The 20,172-nt window shown below is 32.6% G+C and overlaps 1 protein-coding gene across 1 annotated transcript in view; it reads left to right on the top strand.

The window, feature by feature from the left end:
* Positions 1–4,950: 4,950 nt before the first annotated feature.
* LOC118204312 (uncharacterized) overlaps positions 4,951–20,172 on the top strand; it is a 39,033-nt gene continuing 23,811 nt past the window's right edge. The window contains exon 1 of the mRNA XM_035376645.2: positions 4,951–5,287. The gene's annotated coding sequence lies outside the window, so the exon portion shown is untranslated. The remainder of the gene's footprint in view (positions 5,288–20,172) is intronic.

Genomic DNA, 20,172 nt, shown 5'->3' with positions numbered 1-20,172 from the left:
TTTGCTCATGTATATATCGCATGAGCAATAAAAACAGTCTTACAATCAGTAAAGTATTGTATCAGTATTATATCAGCCTTGTATCAGTAGTGTATCAGTTATATTTCATCAGTAATGTACAAGTAATGTAACAGTAGAACATTGATCTGTAATATGTTAATTCGCTTTTCTTTTTTTTCTTTTTTTCTTTCTTTTTTTTTTTTTTTCTTTTTTTTTTTTTTTTTGTAACGTATAATTTCGTGGAATTATTTACCGACTTGTGCAAAATCATTCCCATTTCATCAGTAATAATATTCAGTATTATATCAATGTATCAGTACTGTAGCAGTATTAATCAGTGTTAATATCAGTATTATATCAGCCTTTTATCAGTTCTGCATCTGTCATGTTTGTATCAGTAATATACCAGTAATGTATCTTGAATATTATTCTGTAACTCTATAACGTGTTATTTTGTATGTCTTGTCGTGCACGTTGATTACCTTTCAGGCGGCATTATGTATTTTGAAGGGGTGCTATAGATAGTACAATAGTACAAGTAATGTAACAGTAGAACATTCATTTGTTGATATTTTAATTCGCAATATTTTAAGTCTCTGTAACGTATTATTTCGTGGATTTATTTACCGACTTATGCAAAATCATTCCCATTTAATCAGTAATAATATTCAGTGTTATATCAATGTATCAGTACTGTAGCAGTATTAATCAGTGTTAATATCAGTATTATATCAGCCTTTTATCAGTTCTGCATCTGTCATGTTTGTATCAATAATGTACCAGTAATGTATCTTGAATATTAATCTGTAACTCTGTAACATTTTTTTGTGTCTTGTCGTGCACGTTGAATACCTTTCAGGTGGCATTATGTATTTTGAAGGGGTGCTATAGATAGTGGTGGACGTAGTGCTATACTAATTAACCGTTTGATAAGGGGATAGTGCCCACGTCCTTCGTTCTCTCTCTCTCACTCTCCCCATAGGCAGATAGCCCTAATGTGTTTTTCTATAATCAATTAAACCAAATTAAATCCACAACAATTTAGCAACAGCCATGATAAATAGCTACCTGTCTCAACATGTGGAACAATCTTTCACCTAAACCGATTCACTCCTAGAGAACGTCGCTCCGAATTGATTCATTATGTGTGTTAAGAAAGAACTAGAAATAATTCAGAATTTTTCAAATACAGGAATAAAAAAGGTAAATGCTTACTAAAGGAAAAAAATGTACCTAAATGAGAAAACTAAGTTCAGTGAATCCTCGCTAAGGCCACCATTTACGTTTTTAAATGATTTACGCTTCTATGAAGCTGGTCATCTCAGAAGGATAAGATTTGATAGCAAAGTTTTATAGCTGTACCCTAGTCACTTTGGGAGGTAATCGTCTTTGGGAAATGGTTCACTGTATGGTATAAAAGTGCAGCTAATAACTAAAAAAATGTCGAATAAAATATATCCTCAAAACTTTTAAAGTGCTTAAAAGAAATATCTAAATGTAAAGTTAAATATAGGGAATTCTCTTTAGAGCGACCCCTGAAGATTCCATATCTTTTTTAATCTTATGCCGATATGATGATATCGCATAATGATTAAAACCTGTGTTTATTTCTATTTTCAGAAACAATGGTCGTGTTTAAGGAGATATTAACTAAGAGGGTTCGCTGAAATTATATAATCAATGCCAAAAAAAAAAAAACTTTAAAATTTTTTGGATGTAATTTTAAATTTGAATCTTTTAATGACCGATGTGTGAAAACTAACTAGTTTCCGTTAATATTCCCTTGGTGAACTGACTATCAGCGGCAGAAAGGTATTGGCGCTGAACACTGGTATTTCGACTAGGCGAACGAGCAGGCTGCATGAAATTTTCATGATTTTCCTAATGTGTACATGCGCCAGTTTCCAAGAAAATGCTTTATAAAGGCATCTTTTCCCTTAAGCAGATAGAACTAGCTTGCTTTTGCATAATCCAATAAATCTAAATCCCCTACTGAAATATTATATAACTGACTTTCGTCATAACTAATAAATCCACATTCAAATAATTGACTGCACCCTGTACATGAAAATTTTAACAAAACTTACAAAATAAAGTGAAACAAACCAAAGTATAAATTTCACTAAAAGAATATCGGATTAACAAACGTGACTGAAAATAATTTGATAATTAATTAAACAATTTTTAAAGATATAATCGCATGCAATTACTCATTGTCCTTTTCCTCATCTTTTTCATGCTATATTTTTCATGAAAAATTACCAGTAAACCTTTATAAAAAATTTATTTATTAATGTCCTTTGTCAGTTAAATGTGTTAGTTTAAATTTCTGTTAAGTGCTATAAATTGCATTGATTATAAGCTGCACTCATGCTCAATTTTCAAATACTTAAGCTTACTTTTTCAGCAAAAAATTATAAATTCATTAAAAAATATAAAATATAAAAGTAAAAATATTCCTTTTTTCTTCTTGCGCTTATAAATCATCATGTGAATATGGCTTTACAACTTTTACGCCTTGCTTGAAAAATGTATGTCTGCGATGTTATCGTCACGCGATGATTTTTAAGTGCTTTATTTTCTACCACGATATTTTCCACGATGATGTTTTTAAACTGCGAAGTTTTTTAAAAGATTTATTTTCGATACTGTAATTTTTTCTCTTTGCTTTCTTTTCTTCCCCGATATTTCGTACCACGACGTTTTCACCTTGCGTTGATTTCTCCGCGACGTTTTGCCGTGATGTTTCAGGCGGACACGTTTTATTTTGCTTAATTGTAGAGATAATGCTGCACCATACATTACAGTCGTACTTATGAGGGTCAGTGATCGCATTCTTACATAACATTTCAGCTTTTAAAGTCTATTATTTGTTAAAGGTTTTCAAAAATGCATTTAAAACGTGGATTACCATTTAAGACTATTAGCGACACAGAGTTGGAGAAGTTATAGCATAGCTGATTGTCTGCTCAGTTATTAAATAGTCGTTTGTGAGTACATGAGACTAAACATTCTATAACATATGGTTAATGGTTTCAGTTATGGCTAGAAGGATTAATTGATGGCCCAACTATGGATTATGAGCACTCTGGTACTTCATATAGGTACATCTGGTACATCATAATGAGATAAAAATGGAAAATTTTGAGGTACTAAAAGAAACAGACATAGTAAAAATTTTCTTCTGCCATGGTCTTCAAAAATAAACATATTAAATTTTTTAACATGTGAATTCACTAATTCTAGAAAAGAAAAAAAGAATTCAACTCTTATTCTGACGCGCAAAAGTTACTAGTAGTTTTGGGGAATTTGGTAATGCTTTCTTTATGTAAAAAGGATTTTGGATTGGATTACTCAATTAAGGCAATCGAACGAAGGCTATCTGCCTAAAGGGAGGGATGCCTTCGTTGAGGACTTTCTAAGGGTAACAGACTCGTATACACGTTACACATGGGGAAAACCACGAAAACGGCCATGCAGCCAGCCCGTTCGCCCGATTCGAATCTCGGACCGAACTACCAGTGTTCAGCGTCTTTACCGCTCGGCCGCTGGTGGGCCTTGTGTAAAATGGTAAATGCAGCAGTATTAGGGATACGAAGATTAAAATGTTAAATAATACTTTTTATTGCGGATTTTAAATAACTGGAATGTTATTCAATAGATGAGTTATAATATCTACATAATACAGTAGTTATTCATGAATAATGTAAAATATTTTTGACAAATCCCAACCTAAAGTTTCACTTTTAAAATGAAAGTATTCAGCAATAAAAGAAACATTTCCATAGACGTATCTATTTTAAGTATACTTTTCAAGCTTATTCGTTTCTAATAAATTAAATTACATCCATGTATTTTGTTAAAACTGTTCACTCCTATCAAAATAAATATCACTCTTTATATAATGAGGTGCAAAAGAAATCTGTAGACACAAACTGTAATTAAAACATTTATATCTCAAACTTTCTGGCTTAAAATATATCTTATTATCAGTTTTCAAAAACAGATATTAGATACAAACTAATTTTCAGCCACTGATATGCAAGAAAACAATTTTGTGAAACCGAGCGTCGCGTAATGCGAATTATTGCTTAAAATGCCTATTATGATAAGTTAGTTCAGCTTAACTACCACTCTCATGTATGAAATTTTTGTCTCTCAGATAACGTGGACACTAAATCCCATCAAACTACAGATATGTGATGAAGTTTCGAAGGAAGCCTTTGGTCAGATTGTAAAGCCTATTTGATTTATCGGAGCTTACAACCCGAGAAATGAGTTTCGCCCTCACCGGGATTCGAAACATGGATGTTCCAGTTTTTAGCTGAAGGTACTAACAACTTTTACACGGGTAAATGCAATAATACTTTAATGATAATACTTTAGGTTCTAGGAAAAAAAATTAGAATATTCTTCGGCCAGAATGTATTAGATAGTAACTGAAGGAGGTGCCGAGAATTTATGCTAGAGTCCAACTGAAAACTGAACTCAAGGAAGTAAATGGGACGAAGATCCGTTCTTTTCCAATAAAAGGGGGCATAAAAAGAGCCCGCGTAAATTCAGATTATTCTTTAAGTTCAAATAAAAGAGCTTTTATCACAATTTTAGTAGTAATTATGAAAAAGGATCATTCTACATAAACGGATAGAACGACCCTGGGTTCGAGTACTTATGACAAGCCAAACTTTACATACTCGTCTAAAACTTATTAAAATTACAAACGTGATCAGGGTACTTCATACGCTTTTTCAAAACTCAGAAAAAGAAAACATTGACGTTTCAAAATTTTCTAGTAATATTTAAAACTTAAAATGAAGACTTTTAAGAATAATGTGAATTTGTAAAGCTTCCATCAATAACTCTATACTGCCATTGGAAACTCTCCAATTAAACACCACCAGTCAGAGATCTTTTCTCTTTCAATCCTTTCGTTACTCATTCTCACATTTCTTAACTTACAGATTGAACGATGCCTAGCTGTATCGGAATGTTTACTCAGCTCTGCTTCAGATGTTCATTCTTTACACTTAACCGCCTAATGTAAGTGAGAAGCTATGTATAGTAATTGCGCTATATACCTTTAATGTGATAAACGTATTACTTTCGTATCACATAATTACGCCAGGGATCGATATGTTGAGAATCCCTGTTGCCATAGTTACTGCTCAGTTTTCGCTCTCTTCCTTTGGAACGTTTTAGTGTCCATCGAATACTTGCAAAGTTAAAGTTTTCGGAGATCAAACTCCCTGGTCGTTACGTCACAAGCAAACAAGCACAGAACATTTGAGTAAGTATATATGGTTTTACGTAATACGTTATGAAAATATTTTCAGTAATATTTCATACCCTTATTTAAAAAAATAGCCACTGAAACTTTGTACTGAACTTGTACTGAAACTTTTAAATTTAAATGTAATTTGATACCTACAAAAACACCACTGGGATTGCTTAATCCCTCTTCTTCCCCTCAGAGTTTATAGCCTACAGTAACAATTCTTAAACTTAATAAATTCGAGGGCTCTTTTCATGTGATGTGCATTTTGGTAGACATCTAACATTTAATTCATTAGTTGTATAATTTTGCTTAATGCTTTCTGCAAGGTAAGGAAGCATTATATTGTATAAAAGCTCTTTTCATTTCACTATATAAATTATTAGAATCTTGAACTGAATGTAGAAATGTTAGAGTTAAGCTTCCTTAAAATTGTAAACACAAATTTTGTAGTAAAAAGCGAAATACATTTATTTCTGTTTACTATGGGAAGAAAGATCTTCTCCGGTATATTCGTAATATGTGATTCAGCATTTGAAATAATGTTCATAAACAAGATTCAACATCCAACAGATTTCGATGGTTATTTCTTATGTGGGCCTTTTCATTCCTTTTACATACTGCAGATGAGAAATGATTGTTTTTTAATAGCTTTTTCTGCCATACACACCATGCATAACCAAAAATCAGGATGATCATTCCGCTTTCATAAAGCGAATTTCATGGAATCATCGCTCAGTCGTTATTCAAGGCAAAAAAAATTTAATTCCCAAAATGCGCCGTTTAAACTTAAATATTTTAAAACTTATATATGTGAAACTGTAATGCATATTATCGCTATATTACTGACAAAGTACTTTGCTTACTACACTGATATAAACGAGATTTAATTGATTTTTTTTTTTTTTCTGGAAGCAGGTCTGGAATTTACTTCCCGAAACACTACTGAGTATCTGGTCACTATCTGCTGCATGTCAGTTAGATTAGAAAAGCTTCGTCTCTTGAACTTGACTATTTACTTTTGAAATAGCCAGAAATCTCAGAGAAGTAAGTCAATTCAATATGCAAGAGGAATCCCTTTTTTGGTCAGAAATAATCTCACTGCGACTGTTCGTGTGAGGCACGAATTTTGCAGAAATTTTTCTTACGTCCAGTTCCCTACTTAAAATTATACAAATATTTTTAATATAATTTTAATTCTTCAGTTATCAGTCTCTTATTTAATTTTTAATCGGACTATATCGCATCTTGCAGTCTGTTTAACATTGATTGCATCATTGCTATTTTTGGCTGTGCTTTTGGGAAAAAAAGTCACGTCTTTTCGATCACTTCTGAGTCTCTTATGCCACTCATATGCACTTAACTTTTCCATGAGTCTTCCCTAAGTGCTACGTTTCTAACGGTTCACGAAATTTCACGTTAATATGGTGCTCTAAACTTCAGTCGTATGTTTTTAATCTAAAGCGCACATGATCTCATTTCTTGCTCAGTAACTCAATCAATTTGCACCTCTCTATAACCTCTCTATCAACTTACACTTTTCACGCGTTTGATTTCAGACGTGTTTAGACACGAATATTCACAGGATTTTTATACAATCATGCTACAATCTATAGTGTATGGTCATTACAAAAGCTAAGCTAATGCTCCGTTGATTCTGTTCTGAAGAAATCAACATTTTTATTCCTTAAATTCTGACAATGAAACTTTTATTACGAAATATAATAGATAATCATATATAGTGTGAAACGTCATTCGCAGACTCTCGAGTAATAAATCTTAGTCTCCCAGGACTTCGTGAAACATATTAAGAATCGGTGGTACGATGTATTGATGAGAACCAGCCTGAGTTTCGAAATTACCAGTATGTGAGGGGTTAATTTTTATAAGATAGCCCAATTTCTCATTTATTTTTAAGATTTTAAGTTACTAAGATTTTAAAAGAAGAAAAAGTTGTCGGGTACTTAACACTTTTATTCGTTCTATTTCTAAAAGAATTTGAAGAATACACATTCATAAAAACTAATAGTTTCAGATATCCAGATTCTTTGTCTAGGCAAAAAATTACTCATTGATAGCAATTTTCATATTGATTTTCAGCTGCTCCTCTTCGGAATACACCTTTTTCATGAATAACTACAGCTGAAGCTTTGAAGCTTGAAACACGTGTTGGGTAAGTGCACGATCCTATGCCGTTGAAAATCCACGTAAAACTTTTAATTCCATTAAATTTTGATTGCCTATAGCTTATTGTTAGATAGCAGCATTACTGGCAAGCTAAGAAATCTATTATCACATATATTCATATTATATATATTGCATAAAGTACTCTTACATAAATATATAAGCTAGAGGAAATCGTAAGGAATAGAAAATACGTATGCCACACTGCAGTATATTTATCTATGCGTAAATTGCTATCCTTTGTTTGCAAACTTAATCATCTCTCTGTCTGTATGTACATTATTTTAGTATATTTATAGAGAAATTAGGATTTTTGAAGTAAGAAACACGAAAAATGAGCAACGCCCTCCCCGGGACGCGAACCTGGACCTCTCGAGTTGCTAGCGTTGCACCACGAAGGCATAGATAAAGGAGGGAGACAATACCTTACACACTCCCCCTTTTTAAACGGTGACGGGGGATTAGGGGACCCAATCTCCAAATCATGGTGGTGAAGAATCATCATCCACCAGCTTTCAGTTCGGGCGCCACTGTATAGTCATTATGGTTTTTGAAGTAGGTTTTTGAATGTGCAATGCCCTCACCGGGACTCAAACCTGGACCTCTTAAATACGTACCGAGTGTGCTATCGTTACACCACGAAGGCATGCAGAAAGGATGGAGAAAACACATTAGATATTATATGATCCAAAACACTGACATATCTCAGACATTGATTACTAATAATTGATATAAAAGTATAAACTTGTGTAATAAATTGCTGTGTATTTCACGATAGTAAATATTTTAAATTATTTTATCTTTTAAGTAAGTAAATTATTTTATCCCATTTATGATATACGGAACTATTTCTTTGATCATTTTTTATACTTCTAAGCTTAGCTATCCGTTCGAGAGTTTCTCAACAGATCTCCAAATACATTTCTAATATATTCCTTGAGATGGACAGAAGAAAAATACCCTGTGCGTAAGTGGCAAGGTGCAGTTCAAGCCCTTCTTCTTTAAAGATCAATTGTAAATAAAAAAAAGTTATTCTGTTCTCGAAAATTAAGTAAACAAAAACCTCAGGATAATAACGCGTGAAGACGTCTTCTTGGACCATGCAAGATTTCAGATTTGAGTTTTGTTAAGATACTTTGGAAGGTAATTGATATACTAGTCACGTGATGACGAAACTATGACTTAAGTGACATGCGAAACCATTCTGGGTGACCTGTATCACACATTTCCCGAGCCATGGTCCGAGACAAAAAATTGCATAATAAGAAAATATTTGTCTCTTGCAGTAGCCTCGTCATTGTCAACATGTACTTCACTTACCTTGGGTTAGTTCCACTGCATTCTTGGTAAACGGTTGACACGAATAGAAGACGGATGATTCTATACATGACATGGCACCAGAGTTAAGCTAGAGTATTTTCAAGTTTTAACACGCCAAGCTGAAAAGTTTCGTCATCACTATGCTAGTCCACCGAAAAAATCACATTTTTAATTACCTTATCCAGCAAAGAATTTAAGCCTCTTCGTGACGTTCTGAAGAAGCCTTTCTATCTAAGGACAATGTCATTACAATAACGAAACCAAATGAGTCGATTTCCTTTTAAAGAAATATAGTTTCGCCGTGAATCACAAAGAGAATGGTGTCAAAATTGAGTCAATTTTTAATACATAAAAGCAAAATGATTCAGAACTAACTGTTTTTGAGCGTTTGACTTTCCCATCATTTATTTCAGATAATCATTTCGCTTCACACCCATTTCTATCGCATTCCGAGTTTTCATGACAGATGAAACTCTGGCAAATTCATCCACACTTTACTTTTTCGTTTTCCAAGATTAGAATTGATCGTGGTTCAAAGAGCTCACTCGTTGGTGCACTTCTGCTTCGATAACGTTATGTTCATAAAGAGGTTGCGTTACAGAAGCATTAATCATTTTCAGTTTTCCTGTGCATTTTCTAAATACATTAGAATGGCCCTAAATCAGTATTTCAGTAACTGAAAATTAAAATTTTTGTCAATTTGCATTTCATTTTCTTCATTTTTCAGGACTGATGCTTCTGTGGAATGATCAGCATTCCGGTAATTGGCAGTTTAACAGTAAGTGTGTGTGTGTGTGTGATTATGGCAAAGCCTCAACGGCTATCTGCCTAAGGGGAGGGATGCCTTTGTGGAGGACTTTCTAAGCGGAACTGGATCGTATACACGTTACACATGGGAAAAACCACGAAAACGCCCATGCAGCCAGCCCGTTCGCGGAGTTTAACAGTAAGAACCACTGGGAATACGTATTGTCCACCCACATTTTACTTTTTCATTTTCCAGCATTGGATTATCTTTAAAAGCGTAATTCCTTAATCATTGGCCCGTCTTTGAATCTTTTAACAAGTTATAGCTTTTAACAGCTACTTCAGTAAAACCTAGTAACTAAATTCTAGGTTTTAAATAAATAGAGAGAAGTAAAATCACAAAAAAATTTTCTTAAGTTGCAGCTTAAATTTTACAAATTGAAAGAACAAAAAATGCAATAGATGCTAACTAAATTCTTGTATAGACGAACCAATCAATCATCATTACTCTCGTCTTCTCGACATAACGATTTCAACATAATTCTTAACTTTTGTATATTTATCTACTTATCCAAATGACGCCAGAATTTACAAGAAAAAATTGAGCATGAAAGAAAAACAAAAAATCTGAAATGTTTGAAAAATGTTAAAAACCTTACAAAGATAGCACTGAAATATATTCCGGGTGGATGAAGTATATGTGCAATTACAATTTGTAAACAGTATTTAATCAATAATGTGCAGCTGTAAAATTCCTTTTATACTCGGCAACTTTTGGAGCAGCAAGAGACCTGTCTGATAATTCACACATAACCAAATTGGCAATTATCAGTCTGAAAAATGACTGAAATTCTAAGTTCCTGTGATTCTTTCCTTTCCTAGATTTTATACGGTAGAACTCTTACTCGAAAATCATCGCAAGGGTCACCTTTCTGTATATGAGATGGAATATGTATGGTGGAACGTGTGTGAAAATTCTTTGTAGTCGGTAACGAAACCTAGGAACTCTCAGTAGACCCATGAGGAAATTTTGAGGCACATTAGGCACATTTGGAAAATAAATGAAAGATTTTTCATCGCATAGATTGTCAACAGCTTCCTATTTTGCCACAGCACGATTTTCTTTGCAAGGTGACATCATCTAGTATTTTAGGTTGAAGTGAAAAAAAAAGTTACCTGTCTTTTCTGCACTCCATTAAAAAGGGTCTTAAACTTACCAAACATGCAAATAAATTGTTCGAAATAAGTTAAAAAGAGTTCATCATTTTAATAAAGAGTTAGCCTATCAACACTCAAATGTGCTGCACAGAAAAGCAGCACTACGAGAATTTATATAATGATTTAGGTTTACGGAAACTTATTGACCTCAACCTGTGTCTCACTCTTTCACAGCTTTAAAATTAACAGCAAAATGGAAGCATTTCTTGATGTTTAAGCATATAAACAAAATATTTTTGATCATAAATTTAAATTGAGTTAAAGAAATTTAATTGCTATCTAATTTTAAAATACTCTTTTCTATAACAATACTCATTGTTGAAAATAAACTGTAAGAAATGCCAGTCATAACCTGATAAATTTAAATACGTATATGAATATTAAAATTTCAGTCCTTGTTTAATATCCTAATTTTTATAAAGTGTTGAGGAAACATGCATGTGAGCAGAGTAGTAAATTTAATCTGTTAAATAAGCTAGATGACACAGATAATGAATTAGAATTAGTAAATTAAGCATTAATCCAGGTACTCATTGAAATCAGATATTATACTCACCCCTTAAATACTAAAGAATTATTCTCCGCAATTAAAGATTAAAATATATTTAATTTAAAGAATTTTATTCATGTAGGAAGTTTGTCAAATTTACATCATCAATAATTATCCGGATTTGACTGTTAAAATCTGAGCCTATCAGTATTTGCAATACATCATTGCGTTAATATTTTCTATAAGATTTATTTTTATTAACAGTATATTTCTCATGCAGAATCTTTCCTGTACTACTATTGTTTCATCTACTCCACTAGAAAATGTAAATGAAGTGAGTTTTAAATAAGGAGCAAGAATTTATGTTTAAGCGAAACAGCTGGCAACATCACCCATTCGAGTTGAAGCTCTTTCGCTGCTCTTTAAGCGCTTTCTAAGAACTTGGTCAGTTTGCCTTTGATTGAAATAACGTTAGAAATCACTGAGTAGCTTAGACAGTTTGTTATGCTTTAAATTTAAATTTTGACTTCTAAATAATTTGAATCATTTCTGTCTATCTAGCCCACAAGAAGTGGGAGTTAATTTTATTGACGTTTTAATTTTCCATAACTTCAAGATGAAATAAATCTTTTAGTTCACTTTTATACTGTTTTAATTAAAGTGTTTTCAGACTTAAGGGTAAAGACGATACCACCTATCTAAGATAATAAGACTAATGTCCAAACTAAGGAAATTGAGTTTAACCTCACAAGTCAAGCTTTAAACTTTACATTTTTATTTTCAATCCTTTATTATTTTACTAGGACTGCCGTAAAGCTCTCAGACTTAATGATAAAATAAATTTTGTATTTTCTAATTTAGTTTCGATCGCCATCTCCTTGAAAATATTCCCTTTGTGAATATTAACATAGCCAATGTATCTCTCATCTGCCCCTGTATGGCAATGTAATAAATCTTTTAAGCCAATGTATCTCTCATAACATAGCCAATGTATCTCTCATCTGCCCCTGTATGGCAATGTAATAAATCTTTTAAGATCTCAATAAACCCCCGGTAGATAGGGGAGGGCGCGGGACATATGCCTGTTTACCTCTGTTAAACACCAGGCGTCCCCGTCCTCCGTCACCTGTCACCTGTGAATATTAACAAATATTCCATTGTTTTTCATCATGCTTCAAAAACGTCGTAGAAGTTGTTTCTTTGAAGCCGTGGAAGATCACTTGCGATCTTGTCAAATGTTGACGCAGTTCCTCTTAGTTTCATTTCCGTTTGAACAAAAAAGCGAAATTATAATGAACTAGATCGAATGAGTATGAAGGGTGGGGAAAACCAACTATATGGTTAATATCCAGGAGCTGCGTGCATTTACGTGTGAGTGAGAAAAAGTACGAGTAAAAGGTTCAGCTTCTTTGTTAAAATGTCTTGGCAAAGTTAATAACTGATTCCAACATTGTTGTTGCTGTCTTGTCCATGTATTTCATGGAAGAATGGCTGCCAAACCTTCAAAGAGATTGGACTTCTACTTCCACCTCAATTATGAGGGAGAGCACCCTGGAGAGGATACAAGGGGGAATACTCCCACGCTCTCCCCTACCACCAAACCGTGCGAGAGGATTTTCGGCTCGTCATATATTTAGAGTGTCCCCATGCCACAAAGACACTATACATTTACAACATCCATACCTTCTCCGGGATTATAAACCGGGTCCTTAAGTACCAGAGGGGGCTCAATATTGTCTCAGAATAAATGGATTATTAGTCGAGTCTCATAAGTGAGGTTTCTAATTATTTTAACATTTTCTGCAATTTGTTCATACCGGATGGATTTGAAAATGCTCCATCTCGACGAATTAAAACACTGTCGTCATTCAGAAACATTTGTCTAGTTTAAAATACTGCCAAAGAACCTTACGAATTAGATCAAGAGTTTTCGTAGCAGATTTATGAGATTAACAAAAAATTTGATGCGATTATATTTTGCCATCCATTGCTGAAGCCGCAGACAACAAATTAAAAAATAACATATACACACAGACATATATATATTGAGAATTAAAATATCAGTTATAACAATAAACACCAAAAATGAATTGGTAAAAATTATAAAATTGAGGGCCATCATAGCACAAATTAAATAATCATGTGTTAAATTTAAAATCAAATTAAAACAACATGGTTTTAAGCATTACGTTCTCTTTTTGATTTCGTTTTTAATTTAAATTTAACGTCATTATTTAATTGCTGAAGTTTACTCAATTGCATAAATTTGTACAGTAATTGTTTGTCCTTTTTGTATTTTGTGCAATTTTTGCCAATTCATTTTAGCTCTTCTTTGCCATAACTGAATACGATATTTGAATTTAGTTTCACTTCTGTTTTATTTTAAATTATTTAGCTTCAGATTTATGTAAACTTACTTTAAACTCAATTTTTTCTGTTTTTATTTAATGAATTTTTATATATATAAATTAATCGAATACAGATTAGGTAAAGTACTGTTGACACTTCGCAGTTAATTTGCAGAATAATGCAGAAGAATTCCAGAATTATGATTCTGATTTAGTTCGTGATCTTTGTTACTTTTTATCATTTTGATTTACTTTTGTGATTCTGATTACTTTATTTACTATCTGTTCAACATAATAATAACAGCCGGGGAATATTCTGATAAAAGTTTTTTATTGTTTTTCAGTTAATAGAAGCAGCAAAATGATTTCCAATAAATTGTCATTGGTTATAAAGATAATATTTAAACAAAAATTTTACGAATAATATTTAAACAAAAATTTTACGAATAATATTTAAACAAAAATTTTACGAACACAACAATTAAATGAAATAATGACGTAAAATGCGAAATCGAATAACAGTCGAATGTTGCCTAAAAACAGTGCTCTTAATTCAAAACAGCTTTTCCTAAATTTCAGGAATACTTCATTAATGTACGCAACGAAATAACTTGCAATACATTTTCATTTGCCACTTACGCAAACCTTAAACGAGAGTTTTACAAAAACAGCAGCCAAATGCTGTAAACAATGATGTAAAATACTTCGTCAAATGTATAGTGGTAAAATGAATAGTAGTCAAATTAAAATAATGATGGAAAGTTGTGCTTCAAGTACTTTAATCAGGAAAAGTGAACCTCTTCTTTAATATTATATTAGGTAGCAGTAAGAGCAAATAGATGAGACAGTTACGGAAGCTGAATGATAAATAGGCAGCGTGATTGCCGATTTGAATGCAGTGGAAATTCCATAAAATCATCTCATAGGTCCATTCCTAACCAGTACATTTCTATTTGGATAATTTTGTTTACTGATCAAATAACTTCCTCCGATGGCAGCTGGAAGTCTGGTTTTGTGTTTTTATTATAAATCTAAATTATTTTTATTATAAGGTTCATTTTTCGTTACAAATCTGCTTTGGACATGTGTAGTAAACGCAGAATGCTGACTTCGCAATAAACTCTCCTGGCATTTTAATTCTGCTAGCAGGTTTAAAATATATTCCAGTTTCGCTAAGACAGTGGTCTTAAAAGGGTTAAGTCACAAAATAATTTTTAGTGTACCAAAGAAAACTTTTTTTTTTCTTTCGTTATACAATTTTGATACGTAATATTTAAAATGTTTAACTAATTTATAACCATTAACTAATTTTTGATAATTACACTTATTTATTAATAATTAGTCCGTAATTGAATCTTTTTCTTCTTGCTCGCTTTCCTCTCTTCCTCTTTTCTTGAGAGGAAACCTATAATAACCCTCTATTTTTAAATATTTAAATTTTAGTAGCTGCCCTTTTGAATAACTAATTATTTTGATATTTACAAACTTTGCAGTAGCGTAAAAAATATTTTACTACCCGAAAATGTTCCTTTGTCATTAGCGTATCTATTCCCAGCATAGCTTGCGTAATGTGTTCAGGCTATATAATTACCTTTTAAATTTACACTCATGTCCATAAATTAAGGATAATGCAAAATCAGGCAAAGGAAGAGTTAGAAGCAAAACAAATTTGACTTATTTGTAAAGCTTATTTATTAAACAAAAGGTAAAGAGCAAAAAAAAGATGCTAAACTTGGACTCGTCGGAAAACATCACACAATCCCACTGTTGCGGTGTCCACAATGCATGCTCTCTACTCCAGGCTAACCGCAAGCGACAGTGAGTTGCAGTAAGTGGAACACATCTGACAGGTCTACGAGCATATAGACCAATCTGTCCTAAGCGTCTGTACACGGTCTGCCTTGAAATTGTCGTACCAGTGGCTAAAGAGAGCTGATGAGACAGGTCTGAGGCTGTGCTCCGCCTGTTTCTTTTGGAAGTAACTGCCTAATACCGGTCCTCATTCGGCGTTGTAACTCTGGGGCGACCTGTGCTGTAACGTCTACTCACATTACCATCATCTTGGAATCGTTGCCAAAGCCTGGAGATGACACTCTGGGCAATTCCGAGTTCGTCTGATACTTCCAGTTGGGTACGCCCACATTCCAGACGGCCGATAATTCTACCACGTAAAAAATCATCCAAATGCGTCCTTTGTGTCATAACTATTCGGTTATTGCACTGAAATGCTTATAAAGCGCCTGCGAACAATTTTAGTTCTTTGCCTGTATTCCTTATATATCACTCTCTTACACTCTCGTCATTGTGACGTACCATCGGTGTCATCTGGTTACTTCCTGAAATTTGCATATGATTCTTGAAGATGTGTGTAGTGATTTTACAGGTGATATATTTATTTTAGAGTTCGATTTCCGCGTGACTCCGAATTATCCTTAATTTATGGACATGAGTGTATAAAACTATTGGGGAAGACTGTCCTCTGGCAATTTGTTTGACACTATCCCCTTTCATACAGCTACGACTTATTACGTGTGAGGTGGCAATAAGTCGCAACTATATTTAAGTAGGTCGTGATATTAAAAATTTTGGAAACGCTACTCTAAATAATGTAAAATCCCTTTTGCATTAAAAAAATGTTCGGGATCTTTCAACGGATCACGTGCACATAATTTATTCCACATTTACAATACATTCTTACATTTCTCTTCCTAATTTACTGTTTTACACTGTTTCTCTTTTATATATATATATGTGTGATGTACCAGCTTTTGTCAGGAATAAATAGATTATTGAAGAATCATAAATGTAGTCGTAGCTTTAATATTAAAAATTTCTATTTGAGGTGCGGTATTCCTCTATTTGTTTCTTCATATCATTGACAATTGCAATACTTGACCAATTTCTTAACATTTTCTTTTGACTTTTACGTTTGTTTACAGTATTTTATTTTGACTACTTATTCATATAAAACACTTATTTTGATAATAATCACTTTACACAATAATTTTACTCGTATTTTACCTTTTACTATCGACAATGACAATTATGTCATATACTGTATTGTCGTTCAACACAACTTTCAACTTCAGTAGTATTTTTATAATTACCATTAATGTCGTTGTCAAAAAATTGGCACATAAATACAAAATAAATACAAAGATACAAAACAACACACCAAAAATTTATAACACAGAAAATTAGACATTAAATAATTAGAGGTGCTCTAATTTCCTTTAGTAGCAACCCCAGTTGAGCGTTTACCAAAAGGAAGGTGTGTCTACCTATTGGTGATGTAGTTTAAAATTTTCTGGGTCTTAGTAGTGTCGTAGTCTGGAACCATGGACAATATCAGTAGGTTTCTTTATGTGGTAATTCTTTTTATCAATTTCATAATTAACCTCAGATAATTTTTTGACAATTAGGTATGGTCCAGAATAGGGAGCTGTCAATTTACGTGTATTTGTAAATTCAAATTCATCAAATAAAACTAGATCACCAGGTTGAAAATCTACATCTGCAAATTTTGTGTCATAACGACTTTTATTCCTTTTATGATATTCAATAGTTCTCTCTTTAGCTAATTTTCTCGCTATGTCAACCGGAGGGTAAGTATTTTGATCTAGGGGAGAATCGAAAGGAAGTTTTCCGAGTAAAAGATATGCAGGTGTGAATTTAGTTACCGAATGAGGGGAATTATTAATTATATTCACTAATAACTTGATCCAAAATTTTCGTCCATGGAATTTTCGATGATGTAGAATTTACTTTACATCTTAAACGGGTTACTAGGGTTTGGTTCACACGCTCTACTTTACCATTTGTCTGGGGGTGATGGGCAGTAGTTAGAATTTTAAGCGTATTCTTGACTATGGAATTCTATTATTACATATATATATATATATATATATGCGTAGCTTGGTTATAATCATTAAATAACATAAAAACATTTGGAAGTAACAAGGGAATATCATAAGTTTTGAGTGTAAGTAAAATATTTTTAATTTTAAGAACCTTAAATTTTTAAACCACGTGCATGGCTTTAGAATGGTAAGTACAAAGACAGATAAATACCGAAGTAACTTCTTAACTTGAAAATGCATTTATAAATACTCTATTTGCTAAACTAAAACCTCTAGCATTCGACTTATGAACCTACACGACGTCTAACTAAAAGTAAAGAATATCATACATTTAATGTAATTTTTTATACTGATCGTATAACTAATATTGTTCTAAAGAATAACAAGAGTTACAATGAATTGGTCTTTGTTAAATGCTTAGGCCTGATATTATGGAAACGAAAATGCAACTGAAAGAGCGCATACCATAGATTAGTATTCAAGTAAGTATTAGTAATTATTAGGTAAGCCTAGTATGATGGACCTATTAGTTTAAGGGAGCTTATACACCTTTAAACCCCTTATGATCTTCCTATATGAGACTTTTACAAGAATTGGGATATTTTGTTTATTTTAAAAGCAATTACTTCCAACTTTTTACAGCTGCTTACATAATATAGCTGCTTTCTGAAATAGTGATTAGAAAGTTTGCGTTGCTACAAATATTTTTATAATTTAATCCTCTTTGTGACAAAACTTTTCTTCGTGTTTCCACCTTGCGCGCATGATATTTTAAACATGGCTAATGGTACATACTTAAATTTGATAAAATTCTTTATATGAGCACTATTTTCTAACTGAACCAAAAATCTGATGAATATTTTAATATTAAAAAATTTTATGGACGAAAACAATATAGATTTTTTTAATAAAATACATTTTATAAACTCAACTCCAAATAAAATAATTTAACATGAAATTCTTAGAATTTTTGGTTCACAATAATTTCCAAATGTTATAAAAGCTATATATTAAATATGGAATTAAATTATGCAACAGAATGTCTTTAACTGTGCGCGCAAGGTGGAAACATGAAGAAAAGTTTTGTCACAAAGAGGATTAAATTATAAAAATATTTGTGGCAACACAAACTTTCTAATCACTATTTCAGAAAGCAGCTCTATTATGTAGTCAGCTGTAAAAAGTTGGAAGTAATTGCTTTTAAAAAGTAAGTAATACCAATTCTTGTAACAGTCACATATTCGAAGATCTTTACAGGTTTTAAGGTGTATGAATCCACTTAAGAGAAAAATTCCAGAAATTATAGATGCATAGAAGCATTAATTTAAATTAGGTGTTTAAAATAGAATTTTAAATCCATAGAAAAGGAACTAGCTATGATGTTAGTCTATTATAAGTAAATGTCATATGGAGAATTTTGCTGTTATTTAAACACAGAAAATATTTCATTATTCAAAACGTATAGCTGTGAGTTTTTTCCCAATGGGTTGTTTGAGACAATGCGTGTTGCAACTTCTGTGTCATTGCTAAAATATCACTTACCACTACACTATAGTTCAGATTAGTTGAAATGAATCTGAATAATCAGAACACCGAAATTACTTTTCCTTTTTGATCTCATTAAACTATTAGGTAGTTGCAGAAACTGGACGGAATTTGAATTACTGACTGGCAGTCTTCCCCAACAGTTTTATGAACTTCAAAGGTACTTATATAGCTTGAACACACTACGCAAAACATGGCATAGGTACTCTAACGGCAAAGGAACCTCGTCGTGTCAATGAATATTTTTTACACTTCTGCAAAGCTTGTAAGTATTAAAATAGTTAGTTATTCACAGGAGCTTCAACTAAAATTTAAATATTTATAAACAAAGATTTATCTTAATAGGGCACAAGAGCTATCTATCCATTTAGAGAGATAGTCACAAGGGGTATCTATCTAAATGTAGGTATGCCTTTGTGGAGGACGTTTTTAGGAAAACGGGCCCGTATTCACGCTATACACTGGGGGAAACTGACTATGGCCAACTTGTTCGTCTGTGTTTGAATCCAAATCAGGTGGAACTACTAGGATTCTGAGGTCTTAACAAGTTGGTCACTGGTGGGGCTGAACGTAGAAGAATTTTTATTTTAACAAATATCATTTTAAGTCAAGATACTTGCTGTTTAGTTCTCTACGATAATGGATTGAAATTGGTGACTCTGCTCCATTCGTCCAGTAATGGTTTTCGTTTATAATCTAGCATATATACTAAAAAATCATACGACCATATACTTTGATTCGTCATCCACGTTATAATTTAGAATGTTAAGTGCAGCAGATGCTAGAAATTACTGGTATTGGAAATGAATACTTTGTGTATCTTTTTATCCGTAGCTACCCTTCATATATTAACAGGAGAATCCCATTTTGAAAAATTGAGAAAGACTAGTTAATAAAAGCGTTCAAAGTGAAGTTAGTAATTTACCAGGAAACGCTAGGATAATAATATACGAGGAAACGCAAAAAATTTTATGCCTAGATCAAAACTATACGTATTATTCAATAATACTCCTCGAATTTGATCTTCCGTAAACGGTAATCAGCAATGTCAAACAAATGACGACCATTGTGCTCTTTTTTTTTTTTTTTTTTTTTCTCTTTTTTGGTTCCGAAGAAACAGTTTCAGTTGAAGAGTGCTCTCTGGGATCTTTGCCAGTAATTGACTCAATCGACACAGGCCTTACGCAT

The sequence above is a fragment of the Stegodyphus dumicola genome, chromosome X2 (genome assembly GCF_044657685.1).
Source record: "Stegodyphus dumicola isolate Sdum_Otavi_A_Nest chromosome X2, ASM4465768v1".
Taxonomy (NCBI): domain Eukaryota; kingdom Metazoa; phylum Arthropoda; class Arachnida; order Araneae; family Eresidae; genus Stegodyphus; species Stegodyphus dumicola.
The sequence above is the reverse complement of the archived record's forward strand: the minus strand, read 5'-3'. Positions and strand labels throughout refer to the sequence as shown.